This window comes from Lipotes vexillifer, unplaced genomic scaffold (genome assembly GCF_000442215.2).
Source record: "Lipotes vexillifer unplaced genomic scaffold, Lipotes_vexillifer_v1.1 scaffold627, whole genome shotgun sequence".
Lineage (NCBI taxonomy): Eukaryota > Metazoa > Chordata > Mammalia > Artiodactyla > Lipotidae > Lipotes > Lipotes vexillifer.
The window spans coordinates 1,163,756-1,178,166 of NW_006787891.1; the positions used below are offsets into that span (position 1 = coordinate 1,163,756).

Genomic DNA, 14,411 nt, shown 5'->3' on the forward strand with positions numbered 1-14,411 from the left:
GGGGGGGGGGTCATTTCTCTTTCACAAACTACAAGCAAAACTTGTTGTGCAACCCTGCTCTCCCGTTTCCGCAGTCTGGTAATAGTACTAATTTCCCAATATAGCACTAATTTCTCTAACTGAACACTTACAGAAGAGTTTTCTTAGGTGTCAAGGTTCAAAGGCAATGTGAAAATGCCATTTAATCAAAACTACTCTTGAAAATCTTTAAATTTTCCATTAAGTATAATATTTGAATTTTCATGAGTACAACTCTACACAGCAATATGTATATATAAGTGCATAACATATACAGTAATGAACACATGATAAAAAGCACACAACCAAAATATAATTTTACCATTTTAATTTTTTTTTGCTGAACACTGATAACTAAATTTGCATGATATCATCATGCAATATTTTTATATGGCCCTTCATGGTTCTCTAACAGCATCCTGTACACAATTTCTGGTGATGGTGATAAATTATAATAAGGAACTACATGCAAGACACTGGCTAAATGATTTACATTATTTCACTTAATCTTTATGAAAAAAGAAAAGAAGAATAAGAAAAATCTTTATCTCACTTTTTACAGATAAGGGAACTGAGGCTCAGAGAGGTTAAGTCACTCCTCTTGGGTCACACAAATCTTAAATGGCACAAGTGAGACTCAAAGTCAGGGCAAAGTGATACAAAGCCAGGACTCTTAATGACTATGCTATACATAAACTTCCCTATGAAACCACACTTTAGAATTTATATACAAGCATATCTCATTTTATTGAGCTTCATTTTGCTGTGCTTCACAGATATTATGCTTTCTACAAATTAAAGGTTTGTGGTGACCCTGTGTTGAACAAGTCTCAGCACCATTTTTCGAGCAGCATTTGCTCACTTTGTGTCTCTGTATCACATTTTGGTAATTCTTTCAACATTTCAAACTTTTTCATTATTATTGTACTCGTTATAATGATCTGTGATCAGTGATCTTTTTTTTTTTTTGCGGTACGCAGGTCCCTCACCGCTGCGGCCCCTCCCGCTGGGGAGCACAGGCTCTGGACACGCAGGCCCAGCGGCCACGGCCCACGGGCCCAGCCGCTCCGCGGCACGCGGGATCCTCCCAGACCAGGGCACGAACCCACGCCCCCTGCACCGGCAGGCAGACTCCCAACCACTGAGCCACGAGGGAAGCCTGATCAGTCATCTTTGATGCTATTGTTGAAATTGTTTTGGGACACCACAAACCACACTCACATAAAATGGTGAACTTAACAATGTGTGTTCTGACTGCTCCACTGACCCACTGGTCCCTAACTCTCTCTTTCTTCTCGGGCTTCTCTATTCCCTGAGACACAACAATACTGAAATTGGGCCAATTAATAACCAAACAATGGCCTGTAAGTGTTCAAGTAAAAAGAAGAGTCACCTGTCTCTCACTTTAAATCATGAGCTGGAAATGATTGCTTGGTAAGGAAGGCATGTCAAAAGCCAAGATAAGCTGAAAGCTAGGCATCTTGCAACAAACAGCCAAGTTGTGAATAAATGCAAATGAAAAGTTCTTGAAGGAAACTAAAAGTGCTACTCCAGTGAACACATGAATGATAAGAAAGCAAAACAACCATCACTGCTGACATGGAGAAAGTTTGAGTAGTCTGGATAGAAGATCCAACCAGACACAACATTCCCTTATGCCAAAGCCTAACCCAGACTAAGGCCCTAACTCTCTTTAATTCTATGAAGGCTGAGAGAGGTGAGGAAGCTGTAGAAGAAAAGTTTGAAGCTGGCAGAGGTTGGTTCATGAGGTTTAAGGAAAGAAGCCGTCTCCATAACATAAAAGTACAAGTTGATGTAGCAAGTGCTGATGTAGAAAAGCTGCAACAAGTTATCCAGAAGATCTAGCTCAGATAATTAATGAAGGTAGCTGCACTAAACAACAGATTTTTAATATAGACAAACAGCCTTATATTGGCAGAAGATGCTATCTAGGACACTCATAGCTAAAGAGGATAAGTCAATGCCTGGCTTCAAAACTAGAGAGGACAAGCTGATTCCTTTGTTAGGGGCTAATAAAAGAATTAGCTGAATTTTAAGCTGAAGCCAATGCTCATTTGCCATTTTGGAAATCCTAGGGCTCTTAAGAATTATGTTAAATCTACTCTTCCTGTGTTCTATAAATGGAACAATAAAGCCTGGATGATAGCACATCTGTTGACAACATGGTTTACTGAATATTTTAAGCCCACTGTTGAAACCTTGTGCTAAGAAACAAAAGATCCCTTTCAAAATATTACTGTCCGTTGACAATCAACTGGTCACCCAAGAGCTCTTGATGGAGATGCACAATAATATTAATGTTGTCTTCATTCCTGCCAACACAACATTCATTCTGAAGCCCCCATGGACCAGAATAATTTTGACTTTCAGGTCTTATTATTTAAGAAATACATTTCATAAGGCTATAACTACCATAGATAGTGATTCCTCTAATGGATCTGGGCAAAGTAAATTGAAAACCTTCTGGAAAGGATTCATCATTCTAGATGCCATTAAGAGTATTTGTGATTCATGGGAAGGGGTCAAAATACTAACATGAACAGGAGTTTGTTAGAAGTTGATTCCAACCCTCACGGATGACTTTGAGGTGTGCAAGACTTCAGTGGAGGGAGTAACTGCAGATGCGGTAGAAAGAGCAAGAGAATTAGAATCAGAAGTGGAGCCTGAAGATGTGACTGAATTGCTACAATCTTATAACAAAACAAATGAGGAGTTGCTTCTTATGAATGAGCAAAGAGTGGTTTTTTGAGGTAGCGTTCATTCCTGGTAAAGATGCTGTGAAGATTTTTGCAACAAAGAATTTAGAATATTACATAAACTAAGTTGATAAAGCAGTGGCAGGATTTGAGAGGACTGATTACAATTTTGAAAGATGTTCTACTGTGTATAAAATGTTACCAAGCAGCACTGTGTGCTACAAAAAATTGTTTGTGAAAGAGTCAGTCGATGCAGCAAACGTCACTGTTGTCTTATTTTGAGAAATTGCTGCAGCCACACCAACCTTCAGCAACACCACCCTGATCAGTCAGCAGCCATCAACATTGAGGCAAGACCCTCCACCAGCTGAAGGCTCAGATGATGGTCAGCATTTTTAGCAATAAAGTACTTTTAAATTAAGGTATATACATTGTTTTTTTAGACATAATGCTATCATATACTTAATGGACAACAGTAGTGTAAACATAACGTTTATATGTACTGGGAAACCAAAAAATTCATGTGACTCAATTTATTGAGATATTTGCTCTACTGCAGTGGTCTGGAACCAAACTCACAACATCTCCAAAGTACGCCTGTACTGTATACATTACAGCATTTATTATGATACTAGTATTTAAACATCTGTGTCTCCCTCCTAACAATAAACTCTGTTATATCCACAGCATCTCGAATAGTGTCTAGAAATACAGTACATACCAACCCTAACAAATGCTGAGTGAACAGATGAATGAATAACTGCAGACAAACTCAGACTGTTTCAACCCTCATAAATAGATTTGAATGTATGCATTTAACTAATTTGAAAAGTATAATTCTCAAATGAAATATTTTGGATTACCTCCAGGGATTGCAAGATTTGTACTTTGTATTTTAAAATATTTTGAGACACTAAAATGTAATGGGTAGTTTAAGTTGCTTGAGAAAAAACATGTTTTCCAGGCTATGTTATCCCACACACTGCACCAAGGATAATCCTCAATTACAGTCAATATTTCAAAAAGCTTAACAGAAGGGTTTTATATTCCATTACTGAGTTTAAGAAACTATTTGATTTTAATTAGTAGATAACATGGGCACAACAGCATTAACTCTATTTGTGACACAAAATAATTCAAGCATACATATGTGTAATATAAATTATTACAGTTATTAAGAATAAATGAATTTGAAAATAAAGGAAAAATTAGTTAAAACACAAATAACCTTAACAAGTAAAAGGGGATTAATGAGCTGAAATCCATGATGTACTTCAAGGCAAATTTTAAACGTGTTTCATATGTCAGATGGCATGATTTTATGAATATCTTGCAAGATGATAGTTACTATTTGAAAATCATATAAACCCCCTGCAACTCACTTATAACATGCCCTAAATGTGCTAACTAGACTTCTTATAAAACATTTTTGTGGATGGCGTATTATGTAAGTAATATGCTATAATCGGTTTACTCTTCAGGAGGAGGTAAAGAGATAAATTCACCTCTCTTTAAAAATCGTAACTGACCAATTTGATTCATTAAAGATCAAATAAAACATAAAGAAATTTTAAGAGCTTAAAATAATGACTAAAGAAACCTACAGACAGTGAAAGCAGATCCATGGTGGCTGAGGGAAAAAGCAGCATAAAGGAACTTCCTGGGATGATGAAAATGTTCTATACTTGATATGGTGGTGGTTATACAGGTACATTAAATCAAAACTCATTGAAATGTACTAAAAATAGATGTGTTTTATTGCTTATATGCTATACTTCAATAAAGTTGATTCTTTTCTAAATGCCTACAAGAAGTATACCCTATGAAACCATAAAGTTCTAGCCATTTTATTTAGATTAAAAAAAAAAAGAGAACAATTCTAGTGAATTTCAACACTTTAACAAAAGTGTCATATTCCTTTGGGAAGCATGTTTTTTTTGTACCTTGGTACAACTAAAAATGTTTACCAAGTCACAAGGAAATTCTAAATGTAAATGTATTTTAAAACAAAACATACACTTCTCCAATTTCAATTTTTGTTTAGTATTATGATTTTACACAAGTTTTTTTTTAGGCTATATTTTTATTTTGTTTTCTTGCTTATATTAATTTTTTGTTTTGAAAAACCTTAAGCTTATAGAAATATTACAAGTACATTACAAAGAACTTTTTTTTTCCTCAACCATTTGAGAGTAAGTTGCCAACTTGATGCCTTGTCACCCCAAAATACTTCAGGGTCTACTTCCTACAAGCAAGGATATGTCTTCTAGCCATAATAAAACCATTAAAATCAGGAAATAACTCTTTATATCATACTATCATCTAATCTTCAATTCCCATTTAGATTGCGCCAGTTGTCCCAAAGATGTCCTTTAGTGAGCAAAAGGATCCAGTTTAGAATCACGCATTGCATTTAATTGTCTTGTCTCTTTAATTTCCTTCAGTTGAAACAGTTCATTCTTCCTTGACTTTCATGACCTTGTCACTTTTGCAGATTAAAGACTAATTATTTTGTAGAATGTCCCTCAGTTGGGTTTGTCTGATGTTTCTTCAGGATAAGATTCAGGTTTTGTATTTGTGGCAGGAATATCACAGAAGTGATGTTGTGTCTGTCTCATTTACTTTTTTTTTTAACATCTTTATTGGAGTATAATTGCTTTACAATGGTGTGTTAGTTTCTGCTTTATAACAAAGTGAATCAGTTATACATATACATATGTCCCCATATCTCTTCCCCCTTGCATCTGCCTCCCTCCCACCCTCCCTATCCCACCCCTCTAGGTGGTCACAAATCACCAAGCTGATCTCCCTGTGCTATGCGACTGCTTCCCACTAGCTATCTATTTCACGTTTGGTAGTGTATATATATCCATGCAACTCTCTCACTTTGTCCCAGCTTGCCATTCCCCCTCCCCGTATCCTCAAGTCCATTCTCTAGTAGGTCTGTGTCTTTATTCTCATCTTGCCCCTAGGTTCTTCACGACCATTTTCTTTTTTTTTTTTTTAGATTCCATATATATGTGTTAGCATACGGTATTTATTTTTCTCTTTCTGACTTACTTCACTCTGTATGACAGACTCTAGGTCCATCCACCTCACTACAAATAACTCAATTTCACTTATTTTTATGGCTGAGTAATATTCCATTGTATATATGTGCCACATCTTCTTTATCCATTCATCTGTTGATGGACACTTAGGTTGCTTCCATGTACTGGCTATTGTAAATAGAGCTGCAATGAACATTTTGGTACATGACTCTTTTTGAATTATGGTTTTCTCAGGGTATATGCCCAGTAGTGGGACTGCTGGGTCGTATGGTAATTCTATTTTTAATTTTTTAAGGAACCTCCATACTGTTCTCCATAGTGGCTGGATCAATTCACATTCCCACCAACAGTGCAAGAGGGGTCCCTTTTCTCCACACCCTCTCCAGCATTTATTGTTTGTAGATCTTTTGATGATGGCCATTCTGACTGGTGTGAGATGATATCTCATTGTAGTTTTAATTTGCAATTCTCTAATGATTAATGATGTTGAGCATTCTTTCATGTGTTTGTTGGCAATCTGTATATCTTCTTTGGAGAAATGTCTGTTTAGGTCTTCTGCCCATTTTTATTTTATACAAGTTTTGAAAATGGTTTTTGGCTTACAACTTTATCATATTATTTAATTTTGAATATTTAGTATCTTTGTTCTACCTTTCTGTGCTCAATATTTTCATTTTCCCAGTCTAAGTCTTCTGCAATAAAGGTTCCTTTATGTTCTGAAATTCTATATTTCTTTTAGTTAGAGTCTCTGAAATTCTACGATTCTTCTAAGCCAGACTATGAGACAAATAAAACAATGCCCTAACTACCCCTTCATGGATTTCCTATCAGCTAGACAAGTCAGATCATAATTAGAAAGTTATTTTAAGATTTCTTTTTTTCACTTTCTGCAAAAGCAAACTGTGAACCATTTACACCCAGGTTAAACTTTAAAAGGATTATCAGTAATAGAATTTTAGGCAAACCTGTGAAGGGAATATTTTTATCTTAAACACATGGCAAACTAGAGACAAATCACCACAGGCTTCTCAATTACCACTATTTGTTGTCTAGAGTGTATGTGTTATGAGTCAACAAAACAATCTTGAATCACCAAAACCCAGTTACTTCCAGTATGGTAAACAAGGAAAAAAGTTCTCAGATATGAGGAGTCAACTAGATGACAACAAAAGACATAATAAAAGGAAAAAATAGAAGAAACAAATTTTAGAGCTGGCTTTAGAAAGTAACACAGTATAAGCAGCTCATTTTTTTAACAGATGAAACGCTGGCCCATAGTTTGTGACTTAAGACATATTTTAGCTTGCCTGGCACAATTTTAGTGCAAATGGGGAAGGTAAGGGAAGATGAACTTTTTTCCCTCCCAGGTTTACTGAGATATATTTGCCATATAACACTGTATATAGTAGTGGTTATGTATTCTCTTAAACAGTGTAGCTAATTCACAAAATTGTTTTCAATTTTTAAAACATTCAGCCCAGGCTGTTAATCAAATCAGATTCCAAGGGTCGCAGGTGGTTATATTCGATTTGTCCTACAAGAAAGACTACTAATTCTCTCCAATTTCAGCTGCAATTCTGAGTTGCTTAGCACTCAGGGTTGCCAATGTTTCTAGTTGCTATATCCAAAGGACTTTGTTTCAGTCGGCAGCCTTCCTGGCCCCCCAACAATATCTGCAACTGTTGGCCACACCATCTCTTTTCCTTGGTTTTAGTTAACACCGTCGCTCTTCTGGTGAGACTCCTATTATCTCTGGCCACTCCTTTTCATTCTTAGTGAAGAGCCATTCCCTAAGGTTCTGTCCTAGGAAGCTATATAACACACTGTATCTCCAGCCCCCTTGACCATAGGGTAATCTCATGGAGGCAAAGCTCAATGCATGGCTTTTAACCCCGACTTCTCGAGTTCTATCTGCACTGCCACTTCCCAACTGGAAATCTTCACATGGCTTTTCTTCCACAGACACATCCCACTCCACTTGCTTTTTAATGAACCAAACATCTTTTCCCAGAAAACTTGTTCCTCCTCTGTTCCTTATCTTAGTTAAGAACATCACCTACCTACTGGGTCCTAAGTTCAAAATCACAAATTCATTTTCCATCCCCCATTTCCTGACATGTTCAATCCACCACAAACCTACCTCCATATTCTCTTTCATCTCCTTCTTCCTTTCTACTCTCAATATGAATGCAACGGTTCAAGTCCTCATTGCCTCTTGGTGTAACTGTTACGAAGGCATTGTTCTCTCTGCCTCAAGTTTCTCTCCACTCCAACATATCTTATTTACAGTTATCAATATTACCTGCTAAAATATATATCTAATCTTGTTCAAAAATATCCTTAGGACTTGCAGAATAAAGTTTAAACTCTACAGCCTATATTCAAACCTCTATACAATTCGACTTACAACCAACATTCCCAGCCTCACACTCTACTATAGCTCTTGGGCCAGTACACTGGTTCTCATCAATTTCCTGAGCATTCTCTGCCCCTGACTCTACTATACCACAGACTTCTAAAGAGAAGTCATGTTTTAGACTACATGCCTTCTTAGAAACAACATGCAATAATGCTCATACGTACCCATACTTGTAAGAGTCATGAGCCAGAAAGTTCCAAAAAAAAGTCTCCAAACACATCAACAAAAATCCAGGAGAATCAATAAGTGAGGATAATATCAGCCCCCAAAGTTCATTAATCAGAAGGACGCATATCCATGAATTGGCAATGGCCTTTGGAAACCAATTATGACAAAGATGCGTGGAGAAACAACAGCAAAAGGAGAGAAAAGAGACAAAAATTCAAAGGCAACAGAAGGAAAAGATAAGAGAAATAATGACTAAAGATGAGAAGAAGCAAGAGAAGCAATGAGAAACAGTTCAAAGAAAAATAATAATAGAAAACAGACAGTGAAGATGGGAGAAAGGGGGATGGTTCAACAACAGGGAAACAGCATGGAGATACTCCACATAGAGATACTCAACAAAGAAACGTAACAGTCCTATAAACCTCAACAATTCACAGTAAAGGAATAACAAAACACCAAAAACATGATGAATTGAGTCACCAATCAACCTAATAAAGCTAATCGCCTCTTGAGATTTCCTTTTTTTTCCTAATTTAGAAAAATACAGGCTTTCCAAAATTGCATAGTATTACATGATGAGTAACAATATCTCCAGAGCTGAAAAGTAACTCTCTGTGCTAAGTCTTTTATTTCATTCACTTGCTAAAATAATTTTTCTTCTGAAATATGACACAGTCCCCTGCCTTCCTAAAGAAAATATATACATATCACAATTATATCTATTCAGGACAAAACAGTGCAGTGCTCATACTATTGCCCTACTGTGTAAGAAGTATACTATTAGACCCACAATAGAAGCCTTGCTACCATCTACAAATGGAGGAAAGTTTAAAACTGTGCTAACCTCAAAGCATAAAAATGGATGCTTCCTGAGCCCAGACCTGTGTCTCAGTTTTCTTAATATTTTTCATAGTTTAAAAAAAAAAAAAATTCTAAGCACTGTTCTGCTTGAATATGACTTCTGGGTCTGTAGTATAGACTAGGGATTTCCAAACTTCAGTCATCCTTATACCATCTTTAAGATTTTTGCCATATTCTCATACTATTAATATTCTTATTTACTTTTTTTGGTAAACAGATTTTAACTCATTTTTATTACTCAGCTTCATTCTAAAACCAAGTATCTGCTGTGATATATATATATATATATATATGTATAAATAAAATATTTTATAGTAAAAATATAACTACTTACAGAAAAATTGTTCACCTGCATACTATTTAAAATTATTTTTGCATATATCATCAATAAAGTGTACCACACTTTAAGAAATAGTACCGAAATATACCATACTTTATGTATTTATGATTTACATAAGAGGAGGCCTCACTGAAAAGATTAAAACCTATATTTGCATCTATATTCTAACCAAAAAGGATTTTTTGAGCTAATATGATTAAATGATTGCTGCACATTTTCTAAAGAGTAGTTTGGGCATTTCAAATTAAGCCATGTCATTAGAAGGAAGAATGTACTGGTAACATTACTAAACAACTAAGGAAATGCTTTAGAGAACCCATCTGCTAATACAACACTCTGAAAGATTTCATGTTACTTTAATTTAGCAACTTAACCAAATTTACTTGAGCAGTAATTTATAGGTTGCTGGGTTTAAGATGGAAGATAGGTTAACTGTTGTTGAATTTATTCACATAGCAAGACTCCCGATTTTATGCAATGCCTGGCATCCTTTCACCTCAATTTCCTCACACAGTATTGAGGAATTACCTCTCTCAAATTGTGTGTGGTCTTCCACAGCTAAAGTTTGCCTGCCGGAACTGAGCCCTCTCCTGCAACTCTGAATTTTTACCAAGGCAGTCAGAAGCTCTTCATAGCAATGGTGGCAGTAGAGGTAATAGCAATGGTGCCCTGACCAGGCTGCCCCAGTTGTGAAACAGATGCTATGCATCCTGGTTCCTATTTTTTTAAGCCCTTTGCAGTCCCCTTGGTTTGTTTCTCTTAGACATGAGCCTTCAGCTTCCTATCAATTCTCTGAGGCCCACAAAACTCTTCTAATGGCCATCTTTGTGCTTGGTAGGAGTTGGTTTTTATTGCTTGCGAAAAAGAAGCTTAAATAATACAAAACAAAATGATGTTTCATGATTGAAAATGTAATCAACTCAGTTTGCAAAAGTGTCATCTAAGCTAGTACATGGTTCATCAAAAATGTTTTTCACCAAATTTTTTTGGATCAAAAGAATATTTTTTGGTGATTCATTTCACTGTTTTATACCTACAATGAAATAAAGTATCAGAAGTATAAGCTTACCTTAGGTTAGCTAATCTACTAACTGTAAAATCAAAATCTTTACCCTAAGGAAACAGTCAAAAATTAGAAATAAAAATTTTTAACAATTTTCTGCTCATTTCAATGATTCAACTTGTGTCCTAAGACATTATTCAAAATAAAGAATCTTACAGAAACATTTCATGAGAAATGTAATCCATTATAAGAGATTTTCTACCTCATACCTTTAAAGATTCATTTTGTTTCCTTTTTCATTGAGGAATAATTTACATACAGTAAAATGTACCCATTTCAACTGTATGGTTTGATGAATTTTAATAACTGTATATAGTCATGTAACATCCACCAAACTCAAGATACAGAACAGTTCTATCACTTCCAGGCTTCCTCATGCCCCTCTGTAGTCAATCCCCTCCACCAACCTCAACCAGCTACTTAAAGATTTATTTTTAGTGTTACCTATCTCTGTAGTAGCACTGAATTCAAAGAAAATCTGGGTCATGTGTATTAAAGTATCTTCTAGTGGGAACAGCCAAATCTTAGGGCTCTGGTATAGAATAACATCCATACATACCATCGTTTACAATAGCTGAGACATGGAAGCAATCTAAGTGTCCATCAATGAACAGATAAAGTTATGCATATGTCTCCAATAGAATATTATTCAGCCATAAAAAGTAAGGGAATCCTACCATTTGCAACAGCATGGATGAACCCTGAAGACATTATGCTAAGTGAAGTAAGCCAGACAGAGACAAATACTGTATGATCTCACTTATATGTGAAATCTTAAAAAAAAAAAAAAAAAATGAACTCATAGAAAAAAAATTTGGGGTTACCAGAGGCAGAAGGTGAGGGAGGGGAACTGGAGGAAAGTTATCAAAGGGTTACAAACCCCCAGTTATAAGATTAAAGTAAGTACTAGGGATGTAATGTACAACATGATGACTATAGCTAACACGTTGCTATATAAGACATAGGAAAGTCATTAAGAGCGTAAATCCTAAGAGTTCTCGTACAAAGAGAAAATTTTTTTCCTTTTTTCTTTTCTTCTTATTGTACTTTTATGGGAAGATGCATGTTAGCTGAACCTATTGTGGTAGTCATTTTACAATATACTTAAATCAAACCATCATGCTGTATACCTGAAATTTACACAATGATGTGTATCAATTATTTCTCAATAAAACTGGGGAAAAAAGGTCAAAAAACAGAGGCACAAATTCCCAAAAGGAAGAGGAATTCTTTCTGATATACCATCAATGAACAATGATTTAATAAAAATTGAAGTTGACAAGAAGGCCAACTTGGTACAATGTTGTTATGGTCTAGAAATAAAGTTTTAGAGAATGCTGACAGTCAAAAGAGGGTGAAAATGACAATGCAAGTCCTATCTGGGAGAAAGGTGCTTTCACTGATTGATTAATCAGTCCTGTAAATACGCAGCCATGTATAGATATAAATTCTTCATCTTCACTTTAAGAGATAAAAAAAACAAGCTGACATTTGACCTTTTTCACTATCTTCCCAAACATCTATGTCTGTATTTTCACAGTACAAAAACCTATATTGACAATGATGACCCTTAAGCCATTAAAAAAGGTTAAAGTGTTATTTTCACTGTGTTGGAAAAAAACAGAAAAGTGTCAACCTCCCACTACTGAATTATTACATGCAACTATAAAATAACTGAGCACTTACTATGTGTCAAGCATTGTTTTAAATGCTTTATGTGTATAACTCATTTAAATTCTTCCAAGTGCCCTATGAAATAGATATTTAGTTACTAAATGCCTAGAACAGGGCTGGCACATAGTAGGTATTCAATATTTGTTATGAATAAATAATGATTCACATCTATTTTGCAGATAAGGAAACAAGCTCCTAAATTATAGAGCTGGCTCAGAGTCACAGAACTACTATGTGGCAGTCAGAATTCAAACCCAGGAAGCTATCTCCAGAGCCCACATTTTTAACCCTTCACTATTCTGCACCTTTAACATAAATGCTACCTTTTCTCTAAAGATACAATCTATTATTGCTGTATATATGCAGTAGAAAGATTAAGAAAAAACTGAAAGATTAAGAAAAAAGTAACTCTTACCTTTTAACTTTCCCAGTTTTCAAAGCATATATAGAGTGTGTCATAATTTCTTGCCACTAACCAGTGTGTTACTTAATTTCTGAGTCTCAGTTTCCAGGGATAATAATATCTCGCTTTACAGAGTTAAATAAATAAATGCACATAAAGTGATTAGAAGAGTGTCTGATACACAGTGTTGTGTAGTAGCTAAAATTATTACTTAACGTTCACTTAAAATGTCATTCCTACCATTCTTATCATGGAAGAGAATAGTTTATACGAAAGTAATTTATTGTTAAATACCTTGTACCCTGTATGACACCCAGATGACAGCTAAATAGTTAACCACATTAACAAAAATCTTAATGTTCATTACAAGACAAGTTACACTCTTCTGATTTTTACTTACAACACTCCCAGATTTTTTCCGAAAATTTCTCTTAATGCCTAAGTACTTTTCCTATGATCAAGATCCCACCACTTTGCAGTGTAGTCAAAAAAGCACAGGAACCCTTTTTACTTTCTTTTTCAAGATGCTAAAATGTATTACATAACAAACTTAATGTTAATCTATATATATATAACCACTTGTAATCAAAAGAGAACCACTGAATGCCCACATAAGTGTTAAAGGCACTTATATCCTTCCAAAATTAAGAATATGAGCATACTGCACACTTCCGCCTCAAATTACACGGATTTTCTTTAAGATTATGGAACATATTGTAAGAGCAGCATATAATTTTCCAACACAATAATTCTTTTGCAGTTGAAAGGTATCCTGTAATATTATCAGCATCAATGGGAAAAGACCCCCAATTTTCAATGTGACAAAGCTTTTAGGGGGAAGCTTTAACCTCAGTCAACAGCAATTTTCACATGCATAACTGCAAAAAATATGGGAATAATATAACTAATCATTCTTGACCCTAGACCATTTCAAAGCGATGAATTATCATTCAACGTACGTTAAAAAAGCAACTAAAAAATAGTTTAAAAATTGATTCATAAAAAAAGAACAACAATGAGCTTTTATTAATAAAGTCCCTATTAACACAATGCTGCTGGGAAATGCTGACTTAATTACCTTTATTTTTATATAGTAATTTATTAGGCAACAGACTTAATGGTATGTGAAATAAATATCTTTTGAGCTAATTCGGCACTTTACGTTTATATGTATCTTTAAAGCATTCTAAAAGATCTCAATTAGTTAATAAGAATTTTTTCAGAATCACGACCTTGAGTAAGTACTACATTTACAAAAACTGAAATAAGGAAACAGCATTTACTAAATCAACATGTACCGTAAACTTAGCAGCCTGCGAGTTAGCAATATTTTATCCCAACAACTAATTATGTAGGAGGTGTTAAATTCAAAGTCTTCTGAACTTGGAAAAGTACATGTAATAAATGTGCCTTTTTACAAAATTAGACACAGAATGGTATTTGTCAAATGTAATTTTATTCTCCAACTGTTCTGTGACATATTGTCGAAAAACAGACTAAGAAAATATATGGTAAATTCAAATTGGAAAGAAAAAGCTTAGGAACCTTACACTACTTCCTTAACTGTACAGGAATGAGGTGTTCCACGGAAATCCAGAAAACTGAAAAGTATGCTTTAAGCAACTGTAAAGCCTTCTGCATGGCAATTATGAGAAGTCTAATATAATGAGAGAGTGTCTAGGGGCAGAGCATATGTGA

The 14,411-nt window shown here is 35.0% G+C and overlaps 1 protein-coding gene across 1 annotated transcript in view; it reads right to left on the reverse strand.

Annotated features, from left to right (window-relative positions):
* Nucleotides 1-14,411, reverse strand: part of DNAJC24 (DnaJ heat shock protein family (Hsp40) member C24) — a 60,632-nt gene that overhangs the window by 36,487 nt on the left and 9,734 nt on the right. The window lies entirely within an intron of this gene.